We start from the raw sequence: 22,841 nt of genomic DNA on the forward strand, positions 1-22,841 counted from the left end.
TGTTGTTTGCTATTTGATATTGTTTCACATATCTTTTTCGATTTCTGTCAATTTCGCTAAGTTTGAGTTACCCGCACTGCTATTGTTTAAAACTGTTATTGTTGAATCAAATTTTTACCATTGTTATTGTTTTTCATATTTTATTTTGTGCTTCATTCATTGTTACATTGGTACTTATCTAGTCAAGATTATTTTTCCTGTTACCGATGCTGCTCTTGCCATGTAGAATATGTGTTAAGTTTTCTGTTAACATATATGCATGTTGTTACCTCATAGGTTTCTTGCATCCACATTGTAAATTGGTGATCTGCCGTTGGAATAAATAAATAAATAAAACAAATAAAATATTCCAGTTACGTTAAAGATATGTAGCATTGACTTTGGTAAAGTATTGGAATGCTAGCTCCGCTCAATATTGCAAGCAGACAACTCCATTGTACACCTTATTATACCAATATAGTGTGTATATACACAATTTCAATGGGAATATCAATCATTCTATAGACAGCCGACATCGGGGAGTGAGCTGGCGTAGTGGTTAGAGAGCGGGACTTCAGTCCCTGAGGTTCGATTCCCACCAAGTCACCAATAGATGTTATCTAAGTGATAAAGCCGCAACCCCTAGGTCTAGCCTGAAGCAATGTGAAAAACAATCCCAAGCTCGTGCCTAGCGTCCTAGGACAAAAAATATAAATAAATAGACAGCCAACATGGTTTGGATGAAACCTTACTAAAACCAACTCCAACATATAACGTATCAAGATAATGTGTTTTATTTTCAAAAATGTATTTACTCTCGTTAACCATGAAAACCTTCCAACTTTTTGACTTTGGGTGAAGCTACGTGTGATTCCGTACCCACCTAAAATCGTAAGTTATTAAATTATTTTAACTGTTAACTTGGCGCAACTACACATGAAGCCGTAGTATGACGACTTGTTTTGTACACGCTACACCATTGATTAATCCGATTGATGCACAAACTAGCTCAACTAGTATTGCCATTAGCAGAACCAACATTGAGACATGACCAAGCTATAATACAGGCTTTTGATTAAACGTCAACATTGGCTTATAGGATTGTTTACGACAATTTTCACTCTGTCGATCAGAACTGTTTGCCAATAAAGGGAAATCGTGAATTGTTGCAATAAGGACTTCATGGCGAGTCCTTATGTCAAGTGTGATCGTGATCTAGGTCACGATACTCTAATATGACGGGTAAATATACTGCATAAGGTACTTTGGCATTTACAATGCAGACTCAAAGAATTACTGGTACCAATTAAAACTCAAAAGGCTTGCCAAAAGTCAAAATTTGTCAAAATTTAACCATGTATAATAGGCCTATCTTTGTTTAAGCATTCTACAGAGGAGGCTATTTCCAATAAAAACACTGAAATTCAACCAGCATCAGTGATTATTGCAGGTAGGCCTACATAGATATGTCCACAGTTGACATACCTTTCATGTTGGGTATTTCTTAAGTTGGTTTCATATTTAATCAAGTGTCTTGTTTCTGAGTTTTATTTAAGGAAATTCACTAGGTGAAATTATTTACAATTAATAACAACCCTGCGGGTCTTGTCATCGTGGACTTCATGTAGGTAGAAGATTTATTCAACTAGTAGTACTTTTTATGATCAATTTTGAACACTAAATTAAAAGTTTTAAAATCGTGCCTACCTTTAAGGTTGAGTGATAGCTTCTTAACAGTAAACCGCAGTTTTAATCGTTTAACTAGGCCTATTTTACACAATTTATTTTCAACCTACAGGTTTATATTCCATAAAATACCATGCAAGTCTATTCCTAGGACCGTATTATTTCACAGGTGGTTGATCCTTAGGACTACTATCAATTTAATTTGTAGGAACAACAAATGCTTAATATCCTACCTCAAAGAATTTGTTTCTGTTAGACTACACTTTGCAGGCATTATTCTAAAGATTACTTCAGTGTTAATCGTGTGTGATTAAAATTCAGGCCATGATAGTTCTCCATGCATAGCTTTTGAGATATTTAATAAAAACCAAAAAAGTGCCATTTTTCCAAGTTTAACCACCCCCCCCCCCCCTTATCACCAAACCCGACGCTCAAATAGGTGTAAATTTATACCAAACCTTATGTGGACTGTACTTAACAACTTGGAGTCAAAAGTGGTTTTTTCACTTTGGATGGTCCGGTTTAACCCTTTTTGGCTAGTTTTGCCGTACTATTAATAGTAATAAAAGATTAACTACGTGTATAAGCTTTTAAATCACAAAGAGTGTAATTACAGAAAAAATATTTATAATACTATACATTTTAATGATATAAAACTACGTAAACTGTGTTATAAAACGTATACTTTTATAATAAATAAACTACAATGTACCTTATTAAAAACGTATTTCATCAACCTGTAAATCCCCATCACCGGAAATTTCTAGCAAAATACACTGTATATCAATTGAATAAATCTGTACCGGCAATCGATGCTTATAAAGCAATGTAAATCCGTATCAATTGCATTAATCCAGTTTATATTATAATCCCCATAAACATGTGGCAACTCCCACAGGACAGGTCACCATATGACCCGACGCACGCGCACCAACTCCCGCGCGGCACTCCCGCCAGTCACCCTCTGTATTTTGCGCGGGAAGCGTCAAAATCGCGCGCGCTCCCTCTAGTCTTACTGTGGTGTAAAAACAAAACAGTTAGTGACGTGGGTTATGTTTGAAATTGTATCAATGCCGAATCTTGGGTAAGCAATAACATTTTAGGGTAGTTTAATATTTTTTAAGTTCAAGGGTAGATTATTGGGGGTGAATATTCCGCAACAAGTGGGGGAGGGTGGTATGCGACACCTGTTGCAACTTCGGCATGTTTCGTCTCCTTTACGATTGATTGTAAACCAACCGAAGTATTAATTTATATTTAATGCGTCGTTTAATTTGCATTATAGTTTTAAACTAACATAAGGAAATAAATTGAGCTACACCTAAGCGTGCAACATTGCTTATACAAAATTAATACTAATTAAAAGGGTAAAAACTTTATTCTATCATAACCATTCATCATTTACTTTATTCATCATTTATTCTAATTATCTATTAAACAATACATCTTCATTAAGTAACTTTAATGAATGCGTATAGGTTTTACTGTATAACATATTTTTACAGAGTATTCTTATATTTATGGGGAAGTTTAGACATAATTTTTCAATAATTTATTCAAATGCAGTATTTACCAGTCTTAAAGATATATGTTTTCGGAAGGATTTGAACACACTATGATTTAAGTGCAAAATTGAAAAAATAGGTATTTGATTACATAAGTTTATACATCTATGTTGTTAAAATGTCGACTTCCACTGCTGTTAGATTTAAAAGATCGTGTATCACAACAGTTCAACCCTTGTTTGGAAGGCAAAGGTCGGACCCTGCCCTTGTTATATTGAACTGTGGCACAGTGTTTCTGTTACCTTTGCTGTTGTAGTCTTTCTTTTAAGTGTTTTTGTCGATATCCAAGCTTAGTTCTCAGCTCTCCAATTTTAAGAATGGTTATGCATCCATTCAAAAATATATTGAATGTAAATAATTCACAACAGTAACATAAATGTGAACTAAAATGAACCTAAATCAACTTAAAAACATATAGTTAAAGCTAACACAAGCCAAGTAGGCATTCGAATTTTTAATGAGATTGGAAGTCTACTAAAAGTATGCTTTCAAGGCAATCTCAGTAACTCATATTAGGTCAGTGGCTCTATATCTTAATCCACCTAAATCAAAATCACGAATTCAGTTGTACATCTTTACATACCTTAGATGCAATAATTTATTATCTCAACCTTTTTACGCATCAACGCAGCCTTGAAACCGAGATGGTTGGATAACTGTAGGCTCAGTTTTTATATAAAATTTGATTAATTATATGATTTACTAATATCTAGGTAGCCAAGTAGTTCAAGTGCTTGTTTCAAATCTAAGTTATGATAGTACTATCCCGAGTAAGGTAATCTCTGGAACTAGGTGTCATTTTCCATTAGGTTGTCAATTAAAGATGCTAACTAGCAACGAGTTGACGTTAGATAGTATACAGCCCCTTGTCAAAAAATGACAATGAAGAAGATTGACCCATTCGCAATACTGATTATAAATTTTTCAATATTAGGAACATTATTTCTAAATATTTTTCTCTCCCATATAACTCTTCGGCCTCATATTTAGTTCCTAGCTGTTATTAGTACAGCCAAGCACGCTCTAGGTTGTCGAGTGTAGACCCCGCAGCGGCTGGAAACAATATCCGATCTGGATATCCCGTCTACGTCATCTCCGTTACTTTATGAGAAGAGGGGAATACTCATAAACGATGTATGAGGAAATAACTTTTTATCTTTAACTATATTATTTTAAATAAGACAGAAGAATCCGCGTCCATTTCATACAATTCACTACATCCGTGATTCGCAACGTGATGAGGATGAAAAAGAGAATAGGTAATATAATGTAGGTTTTAATATAATGTAAAAATAGCTACACGCCAACATTGGCTTAAGTCAACTCAATTGAATCTTAATTTCCTAATAATCTTTTGTATACTTTGTTTCTAAGTTATCTTTAGCTTAATTTAATCAACTGTGCGAAAGAAGCTGTGATAATATCAGTAAATAAAAAAAAAAATACGATAAATTTATAAGTTATAGCAAATATAAACGTCGTGAATTCGGGTCCTATTTCTGGCGTTCACATCAGGGATTTCCAAGTGACATGAACTAACCTATAGATGGGTCCTTTTAATGGTCTACGTTTGTTTAAAGATTCACCTCTGTCGTTTCAGAATATTTTTGATCACGTGAAACAAACGGTGGTAAGGAAATAAGCCACCGTAAATATCCAAACCAAATGATTACCTCAACTGAATCATGAATAGGTGTGTGTGTGTTACAACACCTAATTTTACCTCTTTTATTTAAACTAATCTTATCACTCATGCTTCGAAAAGAGTATAAAACTGCAATAGGATACATTAGTGCCTTTAACACGATACATAACTTTTAGCAGAGATTATGTTTGTGAGTCGGTGGCTCAGTTGGTAGCGTCACGGACTTTGGGCCCAAGGCAGAAGTGTCGTGGGTTCGGATCCTGGTCACTGCCACAAACTTTTATCAGTACAGTTCACCTTTGTACTGTACCGGCTCACCCCTTGCTTTGCTGGATACGTTCCACGCACAGATCTGTAGTCTATGTGGACGGGCAAATGCAAGGTTAAAAGAGGCCGCCAACCTCTTATAAAAAAAAAAAAAACAAAAAACAAAAAAATTTAGGTCTAACGTCTTAAGTCTTGTTCCGCCATTTTGTTCTAATTAATCAGAATCAAATTAGATTGGGAGGTATTTGTTTTACATGTGTCTATAACGTAGAGTTTGAAGTTTGTACCGTGCCCAATTTATATATCCAATTGTCTGTTCTATTAATTAACAATTAATTGTTAAATCCATTTGGGATACCCGGTATATTTTCTCTTAACGCTAACAGAAATAAAATACGAGCAGTCAAAACCAACCACCGAAGTTAGTGATTTAGTTTACGATAAACTTTTAAGGGGCAATAAAAAGTTCCTTTACATTACCAGGTCCATTAAAAGTTTGACAATACAGATCATGATAATATGCTGTTATTTCACAATTTTTTTAATCTTGCTTTTATGAAACAGTTTTTAAACTAGTTAGGAAAGAATTACTTTATAACAGTCTGACAAGAATTGTTAGTTGTTGTTTTGTTTGAAATGTTTAATTAATATGATGAATGTTTTAACAAACTGCTACTATTATCCACTTTATTACGTTAAGACTATGACATAAACTAATGAACATTTACTATTTTACTTTTTATTTGTAAGAATGTATAATAATTGCAGTCCAAAATTTTTACATGGTAATTTACCTAAGTCTACATTGAAATGTAAAACTATTTGAAATCCAAAACTATATAAAATAGTAATTTAAGAGAATAATTACTATATTTAAAATGGTTATTTTCGCATAAATGTTTTATGCGTTTCAATCTGTTGATATTCTACGTACAATATGAACGATATTGCACGTTCAACACTTTTTACTCCTTTGTTTATTCTTTATAAAAAAATATTCAAGAAGTTGTTTTTCATGTAGTTACTTATTTTTCGATGTTAAGACCACCGTTTGATTTACTAACACGTATAAAAATACATATTAAATCCAATAAATTTCTAAGTACGTTTATATTTACAGAAAACACAAATTTAACGAGTTGAATTATTTTATCGGCTTACAATTTTAAATCTGCTAAAAACTTCAAATTAAACCAACTTCAGACAGGAATCGTCTTATAGCTGATCAGGTTTTGTGAGGAGCTTGACTGAGTTACTTCCTTACTGAACTTATTTATTTTATATTCACAATGGTTACTAATTTGTAATACTTTAATACTTCTCAATGAAATGTTGACCATACAAAGTAGGTATTTTAAGCCAAGTTTGAATGGAGATGAATGTAGGATGAGTGGCGCGATCTTGTAGACCTAATATGTTAAACTTATAAATGCGTGTTTAAGTAAGTTTCTAAACACACTCATTCAAAAAATAAAATTGCTTAGGCAAAATGATTCGCTAACATGTTTAATGGATGAAACCCCTCGGGCTACCAGCCTCAAATTAGTTTGTTTACAAGACCATGTAAGCTTGATGAGAAAACTTGAAAATTAACCAATATAAGTTTCAGAGTTTATGAACCGGTGGTAGTTCATAAAAGTTTGCTTCATTAAATCAAAATTGACTGTATCTATGTGCATCAAAACTACTTGGATCTCAGATGACAAGTATGTTGTCTTCTTTTTAAATGTTTGTGTGTATTATCATCTTTAGTTAAAACAATTCTTTAAATTCGTCTTCAAGTTGTATTAACTTGATACAAATTAAATGTTTAATTGCTAATTGTCCATAAATAGTTTTACATATAGTTCGTAAGTTAGATTAAAAAATTTTCTTCAAATCCCAATAAACCGTATTCTAAATATAATACGGATGTTAGCTTTAAAAGGTTGTAACCACAATTTGAGTGCGTAGAATGGCAAAGCTTACATCCTAATTTTATCCAATAAAAGTAATTCCTTTTTGACCGTTTGTTTTTCGGTATTTATTTATTGTATTCTCTTCGTTGGACAAAACTTCCATAAACACTGTGGTAATAATCAAAGAAATCCTAAGGCTTGCTCTTCAAATCAATATATTACCTGTTGTTCCTCATTCCGATTGAAAACACAAACACATTCAACACGAAGTTACACTTAGTCCTTTCAATAAACCAATGCTAAGTCCCATGAGCTTGTATCGTGTACAGTAGGTACACATAATCATTCTGCTCCTTGTTATAACTGTTAATAACACAATATCAATAACAATGTTGTAGCCAGGGAGCGATAAAATAAAATAACATTTAATGTAGGCCTATTTACTGTATAAGATAAAGGCTATTTATGAAAAACTTTATAGCATGGACTAGATTATATTAGTATGTTTTGGAGAAGAAATATTATTTTTTGAAGCTTATTAAACTTTATAAAAAAAAACGACTGAAACCCTTGAAAATGCTATAAGAGGGGAAAACATTTATAGCAACCATAAATGAGACATTGTGCTAATTATTCGAAAATCTAAAAACCATTAATTTATATAACTATTATCTTTGAAAACATTAGACAGTCCATATTGCAGGCAATAATAAAATTCACATATTATGAATATCCACCAACTAATTAATTGAAACCTTAGCTACTATTAAGCTTATTAGTTATAGTATTTTTTTTAGGAAAATGTGTTAAGATTAATGCATGGTTTTAGTGAAGAAAAAGTTATAACACCGACTGGTATTTTCAAAACATCAATGTTGAATAATTCGTTCTTTACTCACCACTAAGCTCATGCAAAACTTTTAAAACACAAGTTGGCGTGTAAAGGCATTGTAATGAATATTGATTTTTCTCCAAGGTCACACTTGGAAATCATATTTAATTAACAACACTTCCTTGTTTTTTTACTGTTAAACATTTTTTTTTACATTAACTCTAGGATTTTTGTAGCTCTTAAAAAATAAATGCAACATTTCGAGCTGGAAATAAGTAGAGACCTCAACGTAAGTGGTGCTGGTCGAGTGGTTAGTAAGTTACCTTGCGTGTCCCCACCCAGTCACATGCTACGTTAGTAAATTAAAAGCTTTCGGTCACGAACAAACTCTGACCATGAGACTTCTTGTGTAGGGGAATGCTTTGGTAGCTAAATGGTACACGGTGTGCATTTGGTAGGAAAGGTTTTTGTTTTTTATCTTTAAATGTAACTAAATGAATTCATAATACATTAACATGGATTACATTTAAATTATGCAACTTTTAGGTTGGTCATAAAAATACACAATGTTTATCTTTAGTTACCACATCAATACTCTTTCTATTTCTATTCCAAGTCATATTACGTTCAAAGTTCATCATATTCTAAGTATGTTCGGCTCAATACAAAATAGGGAGAATGTTAAATTATACAACATACTACTTCTTTCCACACTCTTCTGTGTATAAAAAAGTTAGTTGGGTGTACACAATTTTTGTATTTAATTTCACTTTTTAAATAGTTAAAACAACTATCATGATGTCTACAGATAAAAATACGCTTACTCAGCAATAACAAATATCACAATCACAAACTTATCGATCACAGAATGCATAGATCGGAATAGAATATGTATAACTGTACACAGAAAATTAGGAGTAAAAACTTTCTGAGAGAGTTAAAAATATTGTCGGGGCCTAACTGCTCACAGCAAAAGACTGATAACACTGATTTCTGCTGTGATATAAATGTTCATGGTTACAACAATTACTGTCCTATTATTGGTATTTCCGTGGACAGTTAAACGTTTAACTTTACACTCACATGAACTGGCTTTACTGATCGTTTGAAAACGTCGATTCTGCTCAGTTATACCAGTGTGAACAAAACGTAGTGTAGAATTTGTTTTCTGTTTTATGAAGCCTACCAGTTTAAAGTAATAAATAAAACTGTTATTAAAAAAGCTATTCACCCTGCTCATTTCTCTCAAATCACATTAAAAGATTGGAGAACTAAGAGTTATCAAATTTAATTACTCACAATTTTTATGAAAATGGGATTTATAAACTTTTATAATGCGTCTTACATTTGGGTAACATACTGATGTATATTGTATGTACACTGCTCTGTGAAGCCATGTGTGTGAAGTCGTATGTAGTACATTATGTACAAGCAGGAAACAACACCGGTTTAATATAATGTTTCATGCATAACACTGCCCGGGAGAGAAGCATAAAGTAAACGTAGCCTATATTAATTTCCAAAAACCAACTGCTCGTATCATGGTGTATACACCTTGAATTTCAAAGGAACATTTAATTAATACTTCATTAAGTAATTTGAAAACAATAATTTTTTTTCATTTCTAAGATGTTCCCTACTTTGGCAACTAGGTATTTACCAGCAGCAGCCGTGTTTTTATTTATCAGGTGTGAAACACTCTGCTTTATTAACAAAACACTTTTAAAAACACTCTCTTCGAAATTGATCTCCTTTTTTAAGAGGTTGGCAGCCTCTTTTAGCCTTGCATTTGCCCGTCCACATAGACTCTAGATCTGTGCGTGGAACGTATCCAGCAAATCAAGGAGTGAGCCGGTACAGTACAAAGGTGAACTGTACTGATAAAATGTTATCGGCAGTGACCAGGATCCGAACCTACGACATCGCTACCTTGGGCGCCGAAGTCCGTGACGCTACCAACTGAGCCACTGAATCACCTTTGTGGTTTTATTTTAATTAATTTGTTGTATGAAGAATTAAACTATTTTCACACTAGTATGCTTAAAACATATTTAAGAATCGTGTAATAAGGTATTTAATAATCGTGTAATGAGGTAATGAGGTGGAATAAATAAAACAATATTGGTCTTAGTGATAACCATCGATCTCTATTGGTGATAACTAAGGCCAATAGTGTTCTATTGATTCCGCCAGAAAACTATGAATAGAGATCAACTAATAAGTTTTGTATAACGTCAATATATCGAGAGAATATTGTAACTATTGTAAAATATTGTAAACTATCTGCATTTAAGATTTACCAAAATGATATTTTTAATATTTTTGTCCGCTTTGTTTTTAATTGTTTCACATAAGCATTTTATCGATTTTTCTCTCACCTTCAACTAGCTCACTTCATGAATGAATAATTTGTTATTTATATGCATCGTAGTCCGTCAATTGGGATACACCCTAAATTCAAATAACTAGATACACAATTGACGAAATACATTGGTTTTCAAACTACATTGTTACTTTAATTATAAACAAACCCTAATCAATTGTTGTTTATGGTTCTTATTACTAAACTGTTATTTTTAACTACTAAACTATTAAAAAGTAAAATATAGTAACTATTTCTAAATTTTAAAAATTTGCCTGCAAATAATTCTCACAAGTCTAAAGTGTCTGTGCGTGTGAAAGACAGTCTACTTAATAATGAGCTATATGTTGTTCCATTTTCACACCCAAGATGAAACTTGGAAACAAACCCTTAACAATAAAACAACACAGTAAAATAAAAAAAAAAAATGTTTTAAAACATACGGAACATCATAAATTAAATATATTAGTTTTGAGTTTATTTGATGAAATCTCCCTACCAAAACAAGAAGTACGTCTGTCTAAAAAACTCAACGACACTGTACGTTTTTAGGGTGAAATATTTTCAATCGAAAATTTTTATATTAAAGGTGAAATTATTTTCGCCAAGCGTGGGCCCAGCGCGCCGTGTTGGCCAAGACCTAATTGATTTCACGGGTCATAAATTTATTGTGAGCTCACGCCACACGTCATATTAGCGTGATCAATCGCAACAAAAATCCTTCCATGGAACATCATACGAGCTTTGGAATTATTTGGTTATTTGTACCTAAGTAGCAGAGGACCGAGCATTGCTTGTTGGTTTTTAATTTGTTTGTGGGGCAACTAATATAAAACATACATATTTATGATTCCCAACGAATTTAGTTTTCAAAGAGTAATGTTATGAAATTCTCTCCAAAATATATAATAAAACTCATTATATGGAGACATTAAAATTTTTTTTTAATTCAAATATACTATTATTAAAGAAATTATAACAGCAAAAAAAACTTCGGCGAGGTCCAACTAACTATTGATAACTATTGAGAAATGAAACAAAATATTTGATTAATTTTTTATCATTTTTGTATAAAAAAGATCTACTATTTGTAATGCGGTTTTTGGCAGGCACTTTAACTTTAAACATATTAGTTGGCAGGTCACAAGAAAAATGTTTAATGCAAAGAGAAAAGAAATTGCTTTATAATATCCCTCTTCTAATACCATTCAAATCATGTTAAGTAATGGTGAATTGCTTATACAGCCAGCCATGTAACAAATTAGAACTTAAAAGTAAATTCCATTAAAGAGTTTGTAAAATGGTTGTCTTCAATTTTTTATATTTATCTATTTGCGTGTAGAAAAATATTGGTTTGCAATTACCGCATTATGTAATTTTAAATTTTATGTATATGCTTATCACATTACACTTTTGTTGCCCACTTTAAGCTTTAGCTACTCATTAAAGTAAAAAAATTAAGGTTTACAAAATTACTACTATTTCACGGAAACCCTACCGCAGTGTTATTAATTATAGAAAAATATAAATTATACTTACTGAACAATCTTAAAATGTTTCATCAATTTTAAAGAAACTGCCCTAACATTAAAAATTAAAATGATGTTCTCGGTTCTTAAGTAATATTTCAAAAGCTGTAAGAGATATAGATTGCTGGTAGTGTGGTAATGTGTAGTCATTAATATATGCTAGCTCATCCCTTTAGATCTCTAGAGAGTGTATGCTGGACCGTATAACTTTCTCAAACCAACCAGAAGCTTATCTCAAGTTCATTAAAACTCATAAACCCTAGAAAAATCCAGTAGTACATAAAAAAGTAGCATTTACGACGCAGCATTTAAGTATGGAGTAAATTTATCTCTGGAAATATTTTTCAAGAGTCTTCCTTTTAGTACTTAAACGTATGGAAAGTAATAGCTTCTGTTCGTGACGTTAACGTTTAGACGTTGGAATGAAAATGGAAACGCTTGTAGCTAAAGTGCTCTTCCGTTAGTGAGAAAGACGCTTGAAACTAAGACGTTTACTTAAAAGGTATGTTCATTGCAAGGTATTGCTTTTAGATGAACTTATTTTAATATTTTTTTATTTAATGTAAAACATAATACCTTATAGGAACGATTCTTAAAATTGGATTTGACGGGGAGGCTTTTACAATCTGATCAACATCTCTTTTAGAATAGTATGTTGATTTAACATTCATAATTAAATTATTCCTGGCACACTTGAATGGTATTATGAATTTCATATTCATTTAAAAGTAACTAGACTCAACAACAATACATGTAGAAGTATATTTACAAAACTTTTGATGTGGAAATCGCTAAAATTAATTAATAAATAAACACAGTTTGTTAATAAATATTAATTCAAGTTATAGGTTAAAAAAACTGCACTATATTCATGGATATATTGGATGCAATAACTGTATCGTCATAATCAAAAGGTTCGTGGTTTATTAAAAACTGGACCAATTTATTTTTGACCACATAGAAAATGTCTTTGCAAAAGGAACAGCTGATTTTAGTCAATAAATGAGCCACTCAGGCCATCCTACTCCATCTCATACTCACCCTTCAGATTTATTCAGCGTAACCTTAATGCCCAAAGTTGTTACTATAATGTTAACTACTATAATGTTACACTAATGTTACTATAATGTTATAATGTTATGTGTATAATGCTTACTATAATGTTAAGTTTTTTGAGGCACTATTTGTTAAGTGCCAATACCGAAGTACTGTCTTATAATTATTCGTGAGGTATGTAATAACAATTATTACATACGTCACACACATACATTATGTAAGTAGCTTTTACGTAGAAGTAGAAGACCACTAGAAATCCTTTATGGGCTGTGTTTTAAATTACATAGTTGAAAAGAATAATAACTTATCCTTCCATTTCATTCATTAGTAACTGACAGCTTTATTAGTTACTCGTAGTTTCAACTAGTAGTTTACATCAGATAAATCAACGTATAAAAAATATTTATTTAATCTATTGCGTTGAAACTTACACCAAAGAACGCTTGACTTCGATATTGGATTGTTCTGAACAAAACACTGCAGAGATCAGTTCCAGTTGAGAAGTGATAAGGCAATATAAACCGACCCCCTCCTTGCCTAACACCTTTATTGTTACTGTATGCGGGCTCAAAACAAATTCTATTGTATATAAGCCACTGGTAGATATCTTACGCCATCTACATTAAACACGCTTTTAGGTATATGCTACATTTAACTTGTTACGTGTAATTAAATCTTTGCGTTTAAATACAAATCTCGGTATATAAACATGAATTAATCTATCTGGAGCTCCTCCCCCCTTAGTTACGTTAGAACTTGATAGGCGTTATTTTTATGTTTTGTGTTTACTTTTCTCAATATTTTAAACAAAATGATAATATATAAGAATACTTTTGCTATGTTGCTTATCTTTAGTTAATATTTTAGTTTCTAATAATCAATTATCAGCCTCGTTTCGCAAGTGATTTTTGTTTTTTCTAAAACATCCTGTAAATTAAATATTGCGTAAGAAAATCTAAAAATGAAAAACATTAATTTTGTGTATTGTTTTCCAGATTACTTCGCAGATTATATTTATTTACCAGTTTCTGTCCAAGTCATCCTCTTGTATATGAAACATATTGATGGTAAAAAACTTAATAATAGTGGATTGCATACGTGTAAGTTGTTTTAATCATCTTATAGAGCTGTCTAGGAAATAACACAATTAGTAATAAACCTAACAAATTTAATTTATTATTTAATCTGATATTTGCTAATAGATACAGAAATGTGAGGTGAATTATATGAAAAACAAATGTCAAATAAACACTGTAATTACTTCCTAGATGACAAAATCCAATATGTCAACAAATAGGGTAATGTGACATTGCACATGACATGTATATCAGAATATATGATCTGGTTTCATATTTAGATAAAGTGACCACACGAGTTTGCATTAAATAAAACAAATCATGAAATACTGAATAATTTGACATTTAATTAACATTTTTACTAAGATAAAAATTATAATTTGATGTTGAAAATGTATCCTCAAATTTTATTGGATTTTCTTATTTGTCCATTAAGGAATGTAGTTATTAAATATTTACTTCACAATTTTGGTCCTGTAGAGATAACTTTAAATTATGTAAGCTCAGCTTTTACTTATAAAAACTCAAACTTAAGGGGGAAAGATAATAGCTACAAATAAACACATCTCCAAAATTTATTAGATACAAAAGCTGAAAATGGTACCAGTTTTCTTTTTATTGAATGTATAGCACGATGTCACTGACATTAAACCTGACGAAAGATCTAGAGGTGTATGACCATAGATAATGTATAGTAGAAAAAAAATAGTAAGTACAAACAACTATCACAATAACAATACAAGCATAACTAGTACTGTACAAATATAACAATACAATTTCAATATTACTGTGAAACTTCCCGTTTAGCTTCAGTATAGCTTTTGACCTTTCAGTGGTTTTAAAGTTTAAATAAGGTACCTCCTACTAGCATGATAAAGAGGAATAAATAACTTTACCTTTGTGGTCTTTCTGTTATGCTTTGAATACTTTACTTGCACTCGTGGAAAAGAAAATCCACAAATGGACCCCATTAACAAGGAAAAGAAGTGACGAAAATGTTGGCATTACTATTAAGTTCCCTTTAAAAAAGCCACAAAAAAAAATTAATGTGGTATGAATGTGTGGTCTTAGTACATACAGGAATATAATCACTCGATAGTGTAATAAAACGTGCACCTTTAAACCTAATAATTTTTTTATATGACTTACTCTGTTTATATTTTTCAACGAGCCCATATTCTGTAAAATTTAATATTTGAAAACAAATATATAAAAATATTATTTTATATTATATGAGAAACAAATATTCTCGAATATTATATAAGGAACAAAAAGAGTCCAGATAATTATGAGTGGCAATGTAAATAAAACATAGCCTCATTTTGATTGGACGTGTGTAGATTCTACTAAAATGGCATTGTACTTTTACACTAAAACAAAAAGTGACAAAGCATTTTTTTCTGTATTTCATAGTTATTGATGTATTATGTATTTAAGAAAATAATAAAATAAGATTGTGAATTTTATTTAACTTGTTTTTAGCGCATAACCATAAACAATCTGATGCTATTGACATATTGTACAAGTTAAATACAGGAGTATACTCACTTTGGCGAAGTAAATGCAGGCAGGATTACCTGGGGCTCTAGTGGCTTTAGTTAGTATTAATTGGAATGTATTGCGTATCGCCGTTAACCCAAGCTGGGTATTTTCCACACAGTGTGTGCTAGAAAATAAACATGTGCTGTTTTAGTAGTTTGTTCCTCACGTATCTGTTAAGATATACCCATGCTAACTTAAGACTTGCATACATCTAGTAAATTCTTTTATCAATTTAATTGTATTTTGAAGTGCAATACGTGATTCGAATACAAATTTAATTATAATAAGAAACGTGTATGTACACTAACTTAGTTGCAACATTTTTTTTCAATCTAATTTGATTTGTTATAAATTTACTTTAAACATAGGAATAACGGTTTACAATTCTCTTAAATTATTGGGTAATTTTCTCCTATTTCCGCTCAATTTCATTACAGTGCAAAACAGAGGGGTTTTTATCGTTAATATCTAGAACCAATAGCTTGTAAATGGAGCGTTTAAGAAACTTTATACTAAAAAAGTGCAAACCACCTATTTTAATACAAACAATAATCAAATAAAAGGGTTAAATAGTCAATTTCTCAAAAAAGGAAACCAATTTTCTCGGCTTGAGTTCTGTCTCCTCGAACTACACAAAATATAACGTTGCAAACAAATTTAGTTTTGTAAAAATAAGTTATTTATTGTATGTATAAGATTATGCATAGAGGAAACAAGTATTTCTGTTCAACAGATTACTTTTTGCTTAGTATTTTGACTTTATTTTTATTAAATTAGATTTTTTTATGTGCTAATTTTTAATTGAGTGTTTTGTTTTTACATTTGTGACATTTCTTTCTTTACCAATATGTTTATTTTAGGTGACAGTTGCCTATCTTTCTTTCTACAGATTAGCTCATTCCAAACAATTACAATGTAAAAAGGATTTTAAAAGTTACAATAAAAGGTTAAATTACCTGTGTCCGCCAGTCGATCCTTATGTGCTGTGTCCTATTACAGGATATGCATTTCTGCAGAATAAATTGCCATCATCAGTCCTAATATAAGATCTTGATCTTCCCCGTTGGGTGCGTCTTGAAGTTTTTAAACACGTACCCAAGTTTCAAGACGCACCCAACGGGGAAGATCAAGATCTTATATTAGGACTGATGATGGCAATTTATTCTGCCGAAATGCATATCCTGTAATAGGACACAGCACATAAGGATCGACTGGCGGACACAGGTAATTTAACCTTTTATTGTATGTCATACCGATCCGGAACAACAACAAAAAACATAAAATGATTTTAAAAGGGTTATTAAAAAAAACGAACATGCAAATAATTGTTTAATTAAAGAAATGAGTCCGGCGAGAAAAACATCCATAGTATGTTAGGCCTATATTATTAAAGTTTTTTTTAAATTATTTCCACTAACTTGATTCAGAAGTGTATGTTATTTATTAAATAAACTAAGTTTCTTGCATTAAGTCTGCCTTCAGATAGGCTTTTAAATTTAATGACCGTACAAAAGTTTGCTCACGGTATCAGAGTTTCATAAAATGATTATATTTTTCTTAAAAGCTCGATGCTCAGAAAACGTCACCAATATCTTTCAGTTACAAGAATTAGGGTTACAAATGACAAACTTAAGAAGAAAAAGAATTAAAAACTCCGAGGTTAGTAAAAGTATTTATGCCATAAACAATTCCTCCTATCAAAGAGATTACGATGGTAATGAATGTAGATAAAGACTATAGATATTTATATTTCTACACCGTTATAACTACGAGGTATATATCAAAGGAAGCGTTGAACCGTTAGCCGATTATTCCGCAGGAATGGTGCACATATGTTGTATCAGTCTACGCTCACACTGTGTCATAAAACCACACATATATATATGTATACAGTATTACTAATATGAGTTTTTTTTTAAACATAGAGTTATATATATATATATATTTTTATTATTATTTTATGTAAAAAGTAAAAAATCCAAGCTGTGAGATCAGTTTTTCATGCCGTAGGCTAGACTTAGAGTTGTTCAATTTAACTACTCATATCCTCTGAAGACGAGTGTTGTGTGGTTTCGTTAAGTGATAATCTACTTGGCCTTTTTTAAGATAATGAAAGTAACTTACAAATATTATTAATGCATTATAATGTAAGAAATCCTTAAACTAATGAAATATCAATAGCATATAAAAAGCATTATTATACCCAATTGAGTGTTATTTATCTCTTTAACCATATAGAACCATATAGAAATCGACAAGATACAAAGAATGAGGTTAATTTTCACTTGACCGAGACGACAACGCCAGATAGGAAATCGTATTTTGTGACGGAAATGATCCTCCCTCTACAACCCCAACACAGCATTCCTTAACGAGGCTGGCTGATATCAGGGAGAATCATGATGCTATTCAGCAGACAGCTGTTACGTATTGGGAAATAGAAAATATCGATGATAAAATAGAAAAAGCCGTAGGTAATCATTGTTAACTACGACCACTTTTTTTAATAGCCATTTCAGTTCAGATCTTAGAATTGAAAAGTGTTATATAACAGCATTGTTTACTTTCATAATAGCACAGTTATACTCATAACAACACGGGTAACAGACCAATGAGGTTCAAGGATTGGGAGAAAATAAGTAAAATTGTAATGCTTGGAACTTCAATGAATCAGCTGTTTAGACCCATTTAATTGTTAACGAGTGGTGCAAGTAGTGTTCGGTGCAATGATTCGTTGCATCACTGTCAGTAGCGATGAGAGGTTATGAACGAAAACATAACCTCTCTTAGAAGTTATGAGTAATGATTGTTAGTAATTGAAAAACTGTCGTAGTTGAAGTAGTGTACGCAACTCACGTAAATAGTCTTGACAACATTCGTAGCATAAACAAAATATTTACTCTTGTCATTAACACTATTTTTACGCGATCGTTGCATAAACTACTATTACTAACTATATCCCCTGCGACTACATCAGTTTTGATTGATGGTGATTTCTGAGTCTCGTTATCGACCAATCCACTGACTCACCAAATATTATTCTTAAACTTCTACATTTAATTTTAGTTTTATTAACAAGACTTACTTTTTTGAACAAAGATAACGAGTAGTCTAACAAGAAACTTTACAGCAAAAAACTAACAGCAAACTTTCTGGGTATAAGGTCTAAGCAAATTCAATGGTTTACCAGCACACCAACGACAACCATTTTTTCTCATTTCTTCAATCTCAATCTTTTGTATCCCACCCCTTACAAAAATCCTTAAAATGGTTCTTAAGATAGCGTTAAGAAATTTATTCTGAAACTCAATTAAAGGTGATTGTATCTACAGTGTTAGAACGCCTTTTTACATTAAATAAACAACAATGTTAAGTAGGTTATTTTAGGAAAAATGGATACACCTATGTAAAATATATGAATGGTTTGAAAATATTACGTCTTAAAATAATTTGTCCATTTGAAAAACTACCGTTACACAATAATACAGTACAATAAGTGGTCTCTCCCGTTACTAAATGTACATAGGCAATGTTTAACACTGGTCAGAGGGTAGTTTGTGTATATTTGAGTTGTGTTCGTGACTTATAGGCGTGACTACAACAATGTTGTTTAAAAGCCTTGGCATTTCACACACAAGGTAACATTTTTACTTTGTACTAATTATTATTTGTCATTAGCAAATATTAAATTGAATTAACCATTGATTTAATACTGTACCAATTAAGAAAGGATGGAAATAAATATATCTGGTCTGTTTGAGCATGTTACATTGTTCCTTATTCTTCCTAAAAGTTGAATAATAATGTTTTTATAAGAATCTGAATTAGAATTTCAAGTTTTCATTTATGTATCGTGTTGTTATTTATTTAAAAAACCTGTAAGGTTGTAAGGTTGTGTGTAAGGTGTAATGGTAAGGGTTTTATAAGCTAAATTTCATTACACTTATAACTAATATTTTGATCGACTATGAATTAAGTAGTTTAAAAATATACTTATCCCTCGTTCACATATTTAGTGTAAATTCAACAATTGTTGTGCATTTTCACTACGAAAATTTAACGATAATAATTAGTATTTTAATTTTTTTTCATGTTTCCTACTCGTAGATTTTCTTAATTTGAAAGTGTAATCCGAATAAATTGAATGATGTCGAAAGAACGTCAGAGTTTGGTATTAAATTACAAATCGCCTCACATTTCCATCGCTTGTTGTCATTCGATTCCACTACAATTTGTATGGCACAAATATCTGTTTCGCCAATAACTCAGTTCCCCCCCCCCCCAAAAAAAAGAAAAATAATAGTCATAATAGTAAACAGAATATAACAAAAAAGAAAGACATTGATTAGTGATCTATATATTACATACCAATTGTAATAAACTTTCTTGTTTACATATTGATGTAATTTATAAAATGCCGCATTTACATAAAGTGCAATATATTTTTCTCAAAGTAGCTAGAATCGTATTTGCTCGGTAATACATGTGAAAGCGATTTATTGAGATAAATGATAACGGTTCCGTTGGTGTAACAGTACCGCGCAATGTCATTTAGCTTTTACGCAAAATATATGTAAAAATAAACGTTGCTGTGAAAGAGTTCGCTTGAATGATCAACATAAGTAAAATACATAGTGATTTTCTCTACGAACTTATAGGTTTTTACACAAGGTTGTTAGATTTTATCTTTATCTTTAAATCTATTTATTTATCTTTAAATTATATTTTGAAGTTTATTTGACAATTTGGTATAACAATTTAAGTTTTTATCAGTTTAAATGGTTTTCCCGTAAAACAAATATTATAAAGCGACGAAAGTGACTTACAAAATGTTTGTTTAAACTTTGCAAGTGCAAGAGTATTTTTTACGACCTCAAGATGTTACAAAATTAAAGTAAAGTTATCGTATCGTGTCGAAATCACACCATTGGGACCTTCGGACTCGTTCTTGCTTTATCAATTTAAAAGTTCACTTTGTTTCTTGCTCCTAGCTTGTTGGCTAGGAGAACTTCGAAAAGATCAAATATATTTTGATTATTTGCTTATTGTTATATTTACAGTTTCTAACATACTAAATGTTTGTCAAAACTCTAAAAAATGAAAATTTGGTTGTAAAATAATATTTAAATAATGAGTAATTTTTAGAAATATAATATTTCGGTGCTTCAATCGACATTTTTATAACTCACAAAAACTTTAAGACGGAAAAAAATTTGTAAATAAAAAAAATGAGATTTAATAAAACAGGACATTGTTGTAGAGATATCAGAAAATTGTTTAGTGCCAAAAATATAAAAATACTTGTTTAATTAACAGTTTTATATTATTGTATCATAAGTTAATGTGTTCCATTTTATGCGTATAGTTAAGAACATACCACGTTTTAATTAATGAATAATTAATTAATACTACCACTCTAGATAGTAATTGAGATTTCATAAAATGTTCCCAGTTTATTAGGTAAAATAAATATGCATGTGTTTACTAACCATCAGATGTATTCAAAACAGTTCCTTGTACGTTATAAATAGAAAATATCACTTAGTAAATCTGTAGCTAATTTATCGAATGCATCGTTATTCCTCTGTGGTCGCTGGTTATTCCTAACGGTTCAGCTTTACAAAGGATTCGACCTATGGGAAAACAGCAGGATAGACTTTATGAATAATATATACATTTATTGTACCAAACTGTTTGGAGATTTGACAGGATTGTACGGGCGAATTGATCGATAACAGATTGCTTATGTAACAAATTGTGGGCTTAACGTGATTGTGTGGCAATTTTGTAGCTAAACCGTCCTGTTTGTCAATATAAACTTTGTTATCAACTTAATTTTTCGTATTGTTAATTAATATTTTAGCCTGTTCAATTACTTATATTTTTAGAAATATTTAAAATTGGGCCTCTATTTCGGTTATATTGTGCTGTAGTTTATTTATCCAAGAATCTCGGCAACGTGTAAATGTAAATTTTAGCTTTTACAATCAATTTGTTTGTGATTTTTTACCGTATTGTTTGTTTTTTTCCGCATTTCTCTATGCTACTAATTTGTTGTTGCAAATTTATTCTCATCGGACTCATTACTCTTGAAATTCCTTTGAAATAGGCCTACCTATAAAAGAAAATTAAGTTAATTGAAAATTCATTAATTTGCAAAAGTCCTATATACACCGATAAATAAGACCCCTCCAAGCAATGAAGTTTATATGAATGTTGTTAACTATTTTATCGTTGCTTTACTAATTGAAAACTACTTTATCAATTAGAGTTTCCGAAAAGTTTATGTTTAAAGAGATTCTAAAATTTTTGTCATGCACCATGTTGAAATGTATGGCTGTCGATATTCATTGAAATAAACCTTTACGCATAAAAACTGGTTTAAATCAAAGGAGAATTTATTTTGATTGTTGTATATTTGTAACTAAACAAGAGCATTTTTAGAAGTTATCGATTAAAACTCTAGTTTAATTCGTGTTTTCCAATCACTAAATAGCAGGGAATGTAAGGAAAACCCGGGAAACCCCACATAATACCAAATGTGTTTCCATTTGGAGCAGTAAGGTCCACGTTCGCTCAATATTGCATGTAAGGCTCTACTACTTTGGAGGAATATACGACAACAGTGAAGTTCTAGTCTTTGCGTTGAATTCTGGCACAGTTTTTAAATAAGATTGACTACACATATGTATCATTTATAATTAATAAGTGCATAAATGAAAGGGAAAACATATTTGGTCATAATATTTTAGGCCTAAGAGTCATTGGAGGGTCGTAATCCTCTTATTACTCAGTAAAAGTTGTCATTTTTGCATTTGTACGAAACCTAAATAACATCGAAATTATTTTTAATTAATTAAAACCAGCTTTTTGCAATAAATAATTGTGAAAATGTATTTCCGTGAATAATGTAAAGTTGAATAAGTTGATCACAAGTTAGATAGGTATAAATCCTATACTTTCACCGTACGTAGATAATCCGGCTTTAGACTAAATTAATTAAAATGTTATTGTAAGAATATTCGTAAGCTTTACCAATTTGTTAGAGCAATTATAACATTTTAATCACTATATTTAAATATATTTATTGGGTTTAATCGTAAAAATAAATTTATTTATTTATTAGACTTGTTACATTTTTAAGATGTGTTTTAAATAGTATATTTCGTACCTAAAAAAATAAAATTAGGTTTTTCTGGCTCGAGATAGTTTTTAAGTTCGAGAAAAAAAACCTAAATCATACAAAATGCTTAGATGCCCCTAGAATAATGCATTTTGCACACTTCACATACTACAGTAAGTTTTGAACAATCTACATAATGGATATGATAAAGAGGTTAAATTAATTGTAAAGACGAAAAGTAAAAAGGTGAAAGATTTCTAATGACCTTTGGAAAGTTCGCC

The sequence above is a fragment of the Macrosteles quadrilineatus genome, unplaced genomic scaffold (genome assembly GCF_028750875.1).
Source record: "Macrosteles quadrilineatus isolate MER2022 unplaced genomic scaffold, UCM_ALF_1.0 Scaffold_5__1_contigs__length_97177068, whole genome shotgun sequence".
Lineage (NCBI taxonomy): Eukaryota > Metazoa > Arthropoda > Insecta > Hemiptera > Cicadellidae > Macrosteles > Macrosteles quadrilineatus.